Source organism: Molothrus aeneus, unplaced genomic scaffold, assembly GCF_037042795.1.
Source record: "Molothrus aeneus isolate 106 unplaced genomic scaffold, BPBGC_Maene_1.0 scaffold_35, whole genome shotgun sequence".
Lineage (NCBI taxonomy): Eukaryota > Metazoa > Chordata > Aves > Passeriformes > Icteridae > Molothrus > Molothrus aeneus.
Window position 1 is genome coordinate 642,222 of NW_027099016.1, and position 12,562 is coordinate 654,783.

A 12,562-nucleotide genomic window follows, 5' to 3' on the forward strand; every position below is an offset into this window, starting at 1 on the left:
CCAAGACCCCCCAGTTATTTTCGGGGACACCCCTTAATTAATCTGGTTTTAAGTACATCAGCCTGTTGCATATTCATAGACCCTCATGCATGTTGAGAAACTCATTTACATATTTCAGGAACTATTTTACATGGCCTGTCCTTGGGGGTGTCTCCCCATTTCAGGAGCCTCCACTGAAATGGAAAATGCAAACGCCATCCCTTTGATTAGTAATAATAATAATAATAATAATAATAATAATAATAATAGAAATAAGAATATTATTAATATATTCTATTAAAATAATTTGAAATTAAGGGTCTCTCAGGCAAAGTTATGGGAGTAAAAATAACAGTTCTTTATTAGGAAAAATTCAAAATACAAATGCATTAGTACAAACAAAAAAAAACCAGTGACAGAGTCAGAATCCTCTGGGAATCCAGTGAAGAAGGTCGATCCTCTTGGAATCCTGTGGCAAAATGGCTGATCTTCTGGGAATCCAGTGGGAAAAGGCTGATCCTCTGGGAATCCATTTCTTACCCCCCAAAGACAGGGCAAAAGGGCTGTGGAGTTTTTATAGGGTATCCCAAGGGTGGAGTTGGGGTTTGGGTCAGGGGAGGAGTTCTTAGCAACACAAGAAGGTTGAGATCAAATTCCCGCCTCTTAGCAACAGCAGCACTCCACACAGAACGTGTCCCCACATCCTAAATTCCCTCTAAAACAACTGAGAAATTATGGAACTGCAGATATATTCAATCAATTTCCTTCATTTAACCCACTTTTGGGTGTTTTTAAAGGATGAAGGTGAAGCAGAAGAAAATTAAGGCCAAACCAAAAGGAGAAGCAGCCAGGTGTGTTCCCAACATGGATCACAGGGAATGTGAGTGACCAGGGCTGTGCCCAAAGTGCCTCCTCCAGTGGGGGATGGAGCTGGAGCAGCACACGAAGCTCTGCCCGCACTCGGGGCACTCACAGGGCTTCCCTTACCGGTGCCTCCGTTGGTGTCTGGTCAAGTTAGAGCTCTGTGAGAAGCTCTTCCCACACTGGGGACACTCATAGGGCCTCTCCCCTGTGTGGATGCGCTGGTGGGTGATGAGGTGGGAGTTCTGCCTGAATCCCTTCCCACAGTCGGGGCAGTGAAAGGGCCTCTCCTCTGTGTGAATCCGATAGTGCAGGAAGAGAGAGGAGCTGGTCAGAAACCTCCTACTACATTTATCACACTCGTAGGGCCTCTCCCCAGTGTGGATGCGCCGGTGGGTGACAAGGGTGACTTCTGCCTGAATCCCTTCCCACACTCAGGGCTTTGGAAGGGCCTCTCCTCCGTGTGAATCCAATAGTGCAGGAGGAGATTGGAGCTGGTCTGAAACCTCTTCCTGCATTTATCACACTCGTAGGGCCTCTCCCCAGTGTGGGTCATCTGGTGCCTGATCAGGCTGATCCTCTGGCTGAAGTGCATCCCACACTCAGAACACTTGTACGGCCTTTCTCCAGTGTGGATCCTCTGGTGCTTGATCAGGCTGGAGCTCTGGCTGAAGCTCTTCCCACACTCCCCACACTCGTAGGGCCGTTCCCCAGTGTGGGTTCTCTGGTGCACAATCAGGTCACAGTTCCACCTGAAGCTCTTCCCACAATCCACGCATGTATGGGGCTTCTCCCAGTCATGGAGCACCAGCTCCGAGCTCTGGCTCCATCTCCGGCCGCCTTCCCGGCCCAGGCTGGTTCTTTCCCCCTCACATCCCTGCCATCTGCGTTTGCAGCCCGTCCTCGTGCGGCATCTCCGGGGCTTTTCCTCCCCGTTGGCTTCCTGCGCCGTGGAGCTGCTCAAAACGGCCTCTGCCACCAGGTTCTGCTGCAGGCATTTGTCCTCCCTGCTCTCCATGCTCAGCTCCTGCTCTGGGGGAGGAAGTACAAGGACAGGATGGGATTTGCCTCCGTGCCACAGGCAAGGGCAAGGAGATCCCCCCCAGGGCTGAGCTGCAGCCAGGGGCTGTGCTGGGCTGGGAGATGGAGCAGCACAGAGGGGAAAGGGGCACTGACTTCCTCCTCACCTGCCCCAGTGTCCTGGGGCATCTTCCTCTTCCTCGCAGCTTCCCTGGGGTTGGCAATGGGAAATCCTGGTTTGGGGAAAACAAGGGATGAGTGCGTTTGTAGGAGCGTCGGGGGGTAGGACGGTTGGGACGGACGGAGATGAGAGATCTCTGCAGCCAGGCCCTGGAACTTGCGGTTTATTGCAAAGGGCCTGGGGGCAGGGCCCTGCTTGGAGCTGCCAGGCACAGCTCAGAGCAGGCCCGAGAGAAGAGAGGGGTAGAGAGGGTGACAGGGTAAGACAGTAAAAGGGGAAGAGCGTAAGAGAGTAAGGTTCCCGTTACAATACAATAAATCTTCTTCTGTGTTGAATATTCTATTTCTCACTAACCAATCTAGTACAAGATACAAATCCTAGAGCATTTACATACAGCCTGTAAGAATCACTACATCACCATACTGTGTTACATTTTAAATGCTAAAAACTCCTCTTTGGACCCCTTCTGCTGAGCTAGTAGGGTCTGCTCTGACCCTTGGATCTGTCTGCAAGCAGAGGGAATTGTTCCATCAAAAGGGGATTACCTTCAGTTGGGCCACACCATTGTTTTCCAGTTGTTCACTAACTGAGGTATCTCAAAGCTTGCTTTCATTTCAATCTTCCTTATACTTTCTATATTGTCAAAATCTTTTGCCAGACAATCATATTTATAAGGCTTTCCTGTTTCATCTTCCCCAACACACGTTGAGTTTGAAGGTCCCTCTGCCCGACTCCATCTCTACAAGTCACCGGCCATCTGGGCTCCAGAAAAACCTCCCAAACACCAAGATTCAGCCCTGAAAAAGCCACCCAGGAGTTCCCTGGCCCTGGTCCCTCCCCTCTGGTGTTCGGGGGTTCCCCCCTGTCCCAGCTGCTGGGCTCACGCTTGGATTGGGGGTCCCCCTACTCCTCGGTGCCCGCCCTGCCCAGGCTGCTGGCAGTCCCAGCAATGCCAAAAGCTCCCCCCGCTTCGCTCTCCCCATTTCGGGATGCCGGGGCTGTTTGGGCTCCCGGGCTCCCTTCTCCCCTCATTCTCTGCTCTGGGCTGCAGCGGCTCCAAGGAGTCCCCCCTGCCCCTCTCCAGGCTCTCGAGGCTCCCGCCAATGGCGGCGCTCCCCCTCTCTGGGCTCCCCACTTTGGGCTCCTGGGGCACACAGGGCTCTGCTCCTCCAGGCTGCCTCTGCCGGCAGCCGCCACCGCCACCCCCCGATGTCCCCCCAAGGGGCCTTTTCTGCTCAGCCTTGGACTTCTTCATTCTCCAAACATCCCCCCAAAAACCCCAACCCAGGGACCCCCCGGGATATCCGGGCCGAGCTCCCCCTCCCCATTCACCGGCGCGATGGGGAGGGTGATGATCCCACAGGTGGGGGCTGCGAATTCAGGCAGAGATCGATGGCCTGGCTCCCTCAGTTCAGCCTCGATCTGCCTTTGTCCCTCCTCTTCCTCAAATACATATTCATAATGATTATACATATTAAAACATTTCCTTGAACTCATTTACATGTTCCAGGAATTCTTTAGGTTGGTTTGACCCCCAGGTCGCCTTTTTAGAGCACGTGCAGGAATCGTGGTTTGCTGTTTTGAGGGTTGTGTGTCACTGCCTCACAAGGGCCCCTGTTCTGTGGTTTCAGCAGGTGACAGTTATTGACAGTGGAAGGGTCAGTGGCAGGGGTCCTCATCACATCCCTTCCTTAGATGTTGTCTGACCATGCAGACGCTTTTAGCTATTTCCACAAGTACTTTAAATGAACATTAGCTCTTTCACAAATATCTCTGAGTTGTTATTGTCAGTTAGTTACAAAAATAAAAGCATTAGTTCTTATTTCCCAACTACAGCTACATCTGTAAAAGTTAACATTCTAATGCACAACACATTGCATCCACTTTAATATTTTGCAAAAGCCAAAACTATAAAGTATGTTTTTCACACTGTCCACTAACTAAAATATCATCCATAAATGATGTTCTGAGGATATGAGCTACACAGGGGCCAGGGCATTGGCCACAAAAAGCTGACAAATTATACTATAGCAAAAGCAGTGAAAAGTGATTACAAACTGTACTATATCAAATTTGTTGTGATTAAGAATATTTTGCAGAAGTCAAAGTAGCAAAAGCCAACACTACCTAGTTATTTATAACAAACCCAGGGCAGGTTTTTCCCTTGCATGGAGCACCTGGGCCTTCCCCAGGCCCCTTCTGCCCTCCTGCAGAGCCGGTGGCATTTTCCAGCACACACAGTTTGTAACCAAGAACCGGGTGCAGCCGAGAAGGCTCCAAGCGCCTCCTTCCAGGCTGACTCTGCAGGTGCCGAGGCTGCTCTGGGCTCTGCCAGGGCTCTGCTGGGGCTCAGCTCTGGGCCAGGCTGGGCCCGCTCTCCCCTCACATTGCTCCGGGCAGCTGAGTCACAGCGGGAGTGGGAAGGGACACGTCAAGGGAGTTGAGGTTTAAGAGAGTTTTTATTCAAAAAACTGCCATAACAAACAGGCTGCTCTAACTACCATAACTAACTAGCAATGCTAACTACCCTAACTAACTGCCAGTGCTAACTACCATAATTAACTACCAGTGCTTACTACCATGACTAACTAGTTGTCCTAACTACTGTAACAAGAAGCTGTCCTCAAGTACTTCATCTCCTCTGCTGCTCCCTCAGTTGCTTTGCTGCAGTGATCACAAGTGCCAGGCTGGAGAGAGGCTTGGCTGATGATAAAAATGGGTGCTGTCCAAAGGATAAAAAATAAAGAAATGAACTGTTACTTTCCAGAGTCAAGTTCCTCACAGGCTCTGTTCCAGGAGAGGGACAGGGAAATGGTTTGAAAATCGAGGGAAGCAGGCTCAGATTAGATCTAAGGAAGAATTTTTTAACCGGGAGAGTGGGGAAACACTGACAGAAGGTGCCCAGAGATGTGGGAGGTGCCTCCTGCCTGGAAACATCCAAGCTCAGGTGAGGCAGGGCCCTGAGCCCCCTGAGCTGCTTGAAGATGTCCCTGCTCGCTGTGGGGCACCAGGTCCAGATGAGCTCGAAAGGAGCCTGCCAGGCCACAGCAGGCGAGGATTCTGCTCGCTCTGCGCGTGGAACGCAGCGAGACTGGAGACTATCGGAGGGGGCCCCACAAGAAAACCCCTCCCTGGCGCTGCTGCTTCCCCTGCAGCCCTTGGCTCTCACCTGCAGCAGCTCCTGGGCAGCCCAGCGCCGCTCCTCGTCCGGCTCCAGGCTGCACTCGAGGAAGTCCCGCAGCAGAGCCGACAGGCGCCGGGGCTCCTGCAGCTGCGGGGTCCCGTTCTGCCGGATCAGAGCGCGAGCCTGCAGGGAAAGCAAACTCAGCGCTCTGCCAGCTTCCTTCACACCCACACGGGCTCACATCCACCCCGGGGCCTCAGCCCCAGCGCCAGGGGCACTTTCCTCCCTGCCAGAGATGCTGCTCAGAGCTCATTTTGCTATGCCAAGCAAAAAACCCAAACCCTGCGGCTGCCACAGCCACTGCAACATCCAAATGATCTCGCCTTGAGAGCCAGTTTCATTGGCGGGCTTTGTTAGTAGGAACCTCCATCAGAAATAGCCCATTTTGCTTCTCCAAATATGGACACCAGCTTTAAAAGCCATTTTCCAGATTCAGTGTGGACTGCCTGTGTTATTGCAGAGGATTCTTCCATCAAGCGCATCTCTGCAGTGCCACTGACACTCAAGTAAATGCATTCCTGATGCCCCATCCCAGAAACTGCCAGGCAAGAAACAGGAGGTTTGTGATGCTGAAAGCTCAGGCTTGGTGACACAGAAAAAGTAGCTTGGACTAGGAAAGAAATATGTTAGACTATGAGGATGTTAAACCATCATCTTCATGTTTTCAACAAGTTTCCCAGTGAGAAGAATCAGGGGAGATCATCTTGCAAAATGTCTTTTAGAAACTCCTGCAGAAATCTTGTTGGGTTTGGGGCTGGGATTTGGGGATGGTGTGGGGTTTTCTTGCAAGATAACATTAGAGCTGATGCACTTGCTTCATATTTCCAGGTCATCCTCTCAGCTAGAAGAGCTGCAACAATGAAAAGCCCAAAGCAAATTGTTGCTGGAGACTGCAGAACATTTGTCTGTGTGGAGGCACAAGTCCTCTGGGAATTCCCTTCCCATGTGCAGAAACCTCCAGCTGCTGCTCCCAGTGCAGGGTCCCCCTGTGCTCGCAGCCTCTGCAGCCCCTGGAGAATTTGCCTCTTACCATGGCCGCCGTTTCCCTGAAGTAAGGAGGTTCTCCTTCCACCATCTCGATGGTCACAATGCCGAAGGACCAGATGTCCACCTTGGGGCCATAAGGAGATCTGGTCACAACTTCTGGGGCCATCCAGTGAGCAGTGCCCACCATGGAGCTGCGCTGGTCCTGCTCAGGGCTGAGCTGAGCGCAGAGGCCAAAATCAGCTGAGGACAGAAACAAACCCTGTCAAAGGCAGCTGCAATGAGGAAACCAAGCACAAAGATTCCCCATGCTCAGTCTGAGAATGCAGTAGTGAAGTCAGCTGGAAAAGCCCTCAGGGCTGTAGCCAAGGAAAGATGGAACTGGGTCCTTCAAGAAACCCTCAGCTTTCCTGCAGTGGCTTTTACTGATTCCCTTGGAGCTTTAGATTCCCACTGCTGCCCCTCTGGAAGGGCCATGGCCAGAGCAAAGGCACTGCTGGCCCCCTGCTCCTCTCCTGAGCTCTCTGCTGGGGCAGCCGCTCTCAGCTGGCAGCAGGGGCCGGGCAGTGCCCCCAGCAGCCCTTGTGGGGCTCTGGCCCTCCCTGGGAAGCAGCCCCAGCCCCGCAGCCCGGGAGCGCCGTGCCTGGCCAGGAACACCCACCCAGCCTGACAGAGCCGTCCATGCCCAGGAGGATGTTGGAGCTCTTCAGATCCCTGTGGATCACCCGGTTGGAATGGAGGAAATCCAGGCCCTGCAGACACTGAGAGAGAACAAGAAACACAAGGGCAAAAATCAAGGGCCGGAATATATCACACCAAGAAGGACAGCTCAGAATTCTGCCAGCAGCAGCTTTGCTGTGACAGGCCAGGAGTGCAGTGCACACAAGCTCCAGGCAAACGGTTCAAGGCAAAGCTGAGAACAGCAAATCAAATCCAAAGCACACAGAGAGTACCACAACAGCAGGAGAGAGAACAAGAACAGAGTAGAAGTGCAGTGATGCTGGCAGGCCGTTCACTGCAGAGGCTCTTTCTTCTCCAGCTCATGAAAACAACTCAGAAACAAAGCCCTGAGCATGGAGCCACTCCTGTTCTCACGCCCTGTTTGGAAGGACCATCATGTCCCAGCCATGGGAGTGACAAGCAGGATCCCTCACCTCCCGACTGACAGCTGCCATCTCTCCTTCAGCCATGCGTGTCTGTCTGACAACGTCCCGCAAAGTTCCTCCATCCATGTATTCCATCACCAGCCAGAGATCTCCATCCACAAGGAAGCTGGAAGAGGAAAGCAATGGCATGGAGATGAAAGTGCAGAGCTCAATTCCCCCATGGAAAAGCCTGGAGTGGAGTTTTGTTTCCAGGTCACTTGTCAGTGAGGACAGAATCAGATGGAGAGACACTCCTGCCAGGCTGCCCAGCCCTTGGAATCTGCACAGTCTAAAGGGGAAGGAGACACCTGTGAGAAAGGAGAGGCCTTAGATGGCAAGCAGGTGAAAAATGCAGTTTAGCAACAGCCCAGATCAATATGGAATCACAACACTTGGCCCCAGCTGGTTCAGCTTCTGAACTCATCAGTTCCACCATTCCCTCCAGAACAAGGCAACACAACTGCCAGGGTTATCCAGGGGAGGAGGCTGTGCAGCACTTGGGACAAAAGCAGTCAGAAAACCTTTCAGAAAGTCCCTTCAGAAACAGGCAAGGCCAGTGAAAAATGGGCAAATGAGGCATTTCTGGAAACAAGAACCCGATCTTCCTGGCATCTGTAGCAATGGAAAAGGGCTGGGAAGAAGAAGCCAAGGGAAATAATTTCTGCTGTGGTTTATCAGCACTTGCTGAGAGACACAGCAAACGGGGTCAACTTGAAGGAAAAACCAAAGCAAAGCAACAAAAGCACATGGAGGGAGTGAACTGCCAGGCTGTTGGTTTGGGAAGATGTGGCTGGGTCAGGCATTTTCAAAACAGGCTACAGACTCCGGATGCCAGGAAAGGTCAACGCAGGGCCCGGGCTCGGGATCAGAGCTGAAGCACTCACCTGTCCAAAGAGTTGACAATGTTGGGGTTCTTCTTGTCCTTCAGGAGCAGGATCTCATTCACAGCTCGTTCCCTGTTCTGCCCTCTGAGACTCATTTTCTTGATGGCCCCCTGAAGGGACATTGCAGCCTTTAACTGGAGGAGTCTGTGGCAGGAGGCCACAGCAAACACAGAGCGAGTCTTTTTGGAGCAAGGGAGCCAGGCTGTGCCAAACTGCCTTGGGATGGGACACAGAGCTCAGCAAGGGCCATTCCCACAGCCCATTGCTCTGCCAGCTGGGGGCTGCTTACAGGACACATGGCCAGAGACATTTGGCCTTGCAAGCTCTGCAGAAATGGTCCCTCAGCTGTCAGCCTCAAAGCTCTAACAACATTCTCTGCACCTACAGTCTTCTCAAATGGCCTCAACACTCTTATTATTATTATTATTCAAACCCATTTTGCAAGCAGGAGGTAATTCTGGTTCTGTGAAAACAGAGCAAAACAGCCAGGAACCCCTTAGCAATTCTATGGGATTTGGTCATGATTTCAGATCCAGCTGCTCTGTTTGGGATTGCACAACAAAGCAGACACGCACACCCATTGCTCAGGTGATCCCTGTCACAGGCTGTCACTGACACCAGACCCAAACACAACTGCAGGATTAGGAGAGAGCTTTGCTCTGGACATTTGTCTTCTCATTTCTCTCCCTCTCTCTCTGTGAACAGCTGAAGGAGGACTAAAACCCCAAATTGAGCCCAAGCAGGATCTCTCCCTAATCAGGCCTTGAGGTATCCTTTGAAGATAAAAGGCAGGATGGAAATAATATTGTTATAGTTTAGCTAAGAATAGCTAAATAATGTTCCTGTCTAAGGTTGGGATGAAGATAAATTGGGCCTCAGTCTCCAGCAGCTGATGCATTCACACTTTTAGATATGAAGGCCAAGCCAGCGTGTCCTGCTCTGACAGACACCGCTGCCCTCCTTGCATTCCTTTGGCGCTTCAGAAGGACCAAGTCTGTCCCAGCTGTGCTCTGCAGGCTGACGCTGCTCTGCCTTCAGAGGAGCAGCCTGGGCAGGAAAGCTCTGCTGGCCCCCAAAGCTGCAGCCACAGCTCCCAGCAGAGGGGAAAGCCCTGGAGAGCTGCCAGGCGTGCTGGGCGTGTTGGCACTGACCTCTCCTCCAGTGGCCCTGTCGAGTCCTTTATAAACGGTTCCAAAAGCCCTGGAGACAAAACAGCAGAGAAGAAAGAAGCAGCGCTTTAGGCCCTGGCAGGGAAAGCCAGCCCAGACAGGAGATCTCTGCTGCCTGCAGCGTTCACAAACACCTGGGTGCATCGACCCTTCCAACAACAGCACAGCAGCCACCAGCCCTCTGCCATGCAAGGTGTGCAGGAGAAAACTGAGACCCAACACAAAGGAATTGGGCTGGAGAAAATCCCAATGTCCACGCTGAATTGCTTTAGTTCAAAACCTGAGGTGAGAAATGGGTGTCTAAAGACCTGGAAAAGAATCCATTTCATCCTTTTCCATTTCCTGCCTAAGATCTGCAGGTTCCACAAGGGCCCTGCCATCAGGCAGGTGATGCTTTTTCCCCCAGAGTGCATCAGCTCTGTGTCTGTTACTGAATGGATGGGGTCTGCTACCTGTGCTAGAATAGAGCACTTATTAGTTCATCTCTGGTTTCTGTTTCTAAACCATTAGGTTGATAATCCTGACCAGTGGATAGTTTTTGAAGGAAAATATTTGAAAGAAATCTTCTTGAGAACTGTTTTCTGACAGTCACCACATGGTGAGTTGCTCTTTTAGGCAATCCAGTTCCAGGGACAGAAGATCTTCCAGGTCCTGCTCCTTGCTGCAGGCAGGACACTGCCAGCCTCAGGGGCCTTTGACGGCGCCTTCTGACCACAGTTATCAATTCTGATCAGGACTGAGAGACAGCAGGATGGTAGCCCAGTGTCTGAAGGTGCTTGGAGCTCTCCTGACTTCTCACTTGATCCTGCACCAGCACAACACCCGGCCCTGCTTGTGCAGCAGCAGCTGCCGTGCACTTACCCTTGGCCAATCTGCTCCACTTCCAGGTATTTCTCGGCAGGCTCCTCCTCGCTCACGGTGTTCCCTGAAAGAAACCACGTGGAAGACGCTCCCTCCCAGAGTGAGACCCTGCCTTGCAGCAGAGCCACAACCAGCCCCACTCCCTGGGGCCGTGAGCCCCTTGGTGTCAGCTGGGGAAGGACAATCAATGGCTTGGTGACATTCAGCTGCAGAGCAACACTGGGTGCAGCTGATGCCCAGACACACACACAGCACCTGCTTGGGCACCCAGGAACAGAGCAGACGTACTCAGCTGCATCAGGCACCACTCCCCTCTCCCCTCTGGCTGCCCGGCTGTGCTGCTGTCAGAATGTTCCGCCCAGGATCCCACAGCGGAGGGAGGTTCATTGTCCTCTTCCCAAGCAGAGGGAGCTTCTCCATCCTCTTCCCAAAATGCTGCAGCTTCTCCATCCTCTTCCCAAAATGCTGCAGGTTCGCCATCCTCTTTCCAAGCCAGGGGATGTTCGCTGTCCACTTCCCATGCTGGGAGATGTTCACTCTCCTCTTCCCAAGCCACAGGATGTCCTCCATCCTCATCCCACACTGGGAGATGTCCATTGTCCTCATCCCACTCCGTGGGAGCTTGGCCACTCTGGTCCCACACCAGGGGACATCCACCGTCCTCGTCCCAGGCCGGGAGATGTCCCCTGTCCTTGTCCCACCCCGCGGGAGCCTCGCCATTGCATTCCCACCCCGCGGGATGTTCGCCCTCCTCTCCCAGGGCAGCGGGAAGTTCACTGTCATCTCCCGGCACTGAGGGAAGTTCACCATCGTCCCCCAGAGCAGCGGGAAGCTCACTGCTGTCTTCCTCCTCTTGGGCCTCCTCTTCGGAAGCAGAGGGAGCCCCAGGAGGTGCTGGTGCTGCTTCTGTGCCCTGTGGACAGACGGCAGCGTGAGGGACGGGAAGTTCTATCTCAGTTATCACCTTATTTATCCTCAGCTGCACATCCAGCTGCACTAAGCAGAAATGGGGTTTGGAGCTGTTCCAACTAACAATGGGCTAAAGTCGACATTGCCACTTATTGTTGGGAATTCCATATTCCACCATGGCTAAAGCCAGCAAGCAATCCTCTGCCTGCAAAACCAGACCTGCAGCTCTTCAAAAGCTCTTCAGCAGAAAACGAGAAAACTGATCGGAATTCCTTTGCTGCTGCTGCTGCTGCTGCAAAGACACTGACAGGAACTTTCCTTCAGCCTCCCAGGCTGGCCCTTGACTGCCACATGCCGAGCTCACAACTTGCTGCACAATTCCAAACACCAAAGGTTCCTTTCCCACTCACCGAAGGAGGAGCTGCTCGGAATCCAGACAGGAGGTGCCCTGCAATGGGAGAGGGAACATGAACCAGATGCTCTTAGGAGAAAAACTGCCAGTGCTGGGGAATGCCACGGAGCAAGGCAACCCCAAGAGAGCATTTTGCTTTCACTGCATCCCTCCAGGAGCCACAGTCCCTTCCCACAGCAAGCAAGAGAACAAGCACAAAACACTGGGCTGGGTCAGTTCTTGGCTGGAGCAGCAAAGGGAGGCAGTTCCAGGCTCTGCTGGCACAGACTCCCTGCTTGAGGGAACAGAACCCCCCAGGGCTCATTGCAGATGCTGTGCACGCCCCACTGGCTGCAGACACCCCCTTTTTCAGCTGCAGCTGCTGGCAGGAGCTCTCCCAAAGCAATGGTGTCTTCATGGCCATTTGGTTCCAAAGTCAACTCAGCTCCAGAGGAAGAACAGAAAGCACACAGCAAGCCCAAAGCCACAGATGCTGCACCGAGGGAAAACCTCAACTTACGTGCCAAGTGGGTTAAAAAATACCCCGAATAAGCCACAGAGTACAGAGTGCAAACTGCAGCAGCCACGTGCTGGATCATTTTGGCTGCGCTGCACACGCCTGCAGCCTGTAGCCCTGCAAGCACAGAAGGACAGGGCTGGGCTGGCTGCTGAGAATGCCTCGGGCAGGAGGATCCTCCGGCAGCGAGCCCAGAGCCACTCTGGGCACTGAGGCCTCCGTGTCCCACAGCAACGGGAACACCACGGCGACGTGGCGCTGTTCCTGTGACATCCCAGCAGCAGCTCACGCAGAAACTGCCTGGAAGGTTCTCCTGTGTCACAAAGGAGCACAAAGAACCCTCCCAGGGCACAGCCCATGGCCCAAAGGATGCAAGAGGAACTCGGAAAATGCAGCAAACAAGGACACCCCATAGCCCAGCCTGAATACTGAGGAGAACAAGGACAGCAAAAGCAAAGGAAACGTGACCTTTAGTCA

The 12,562-nt window shown here is 52.9% G+C and overlaps 1 pseudogene; it reads right to left on the minus strand.

Moving 5' to 3' along the window:
* LOC136570586 (uncharacterized) overlaps positions 1 to 12,562 on the minus strand; it is a 113,637-nt pseudogene that overhangs the window by 57,326 nt on the left and 43,749 nt on the right.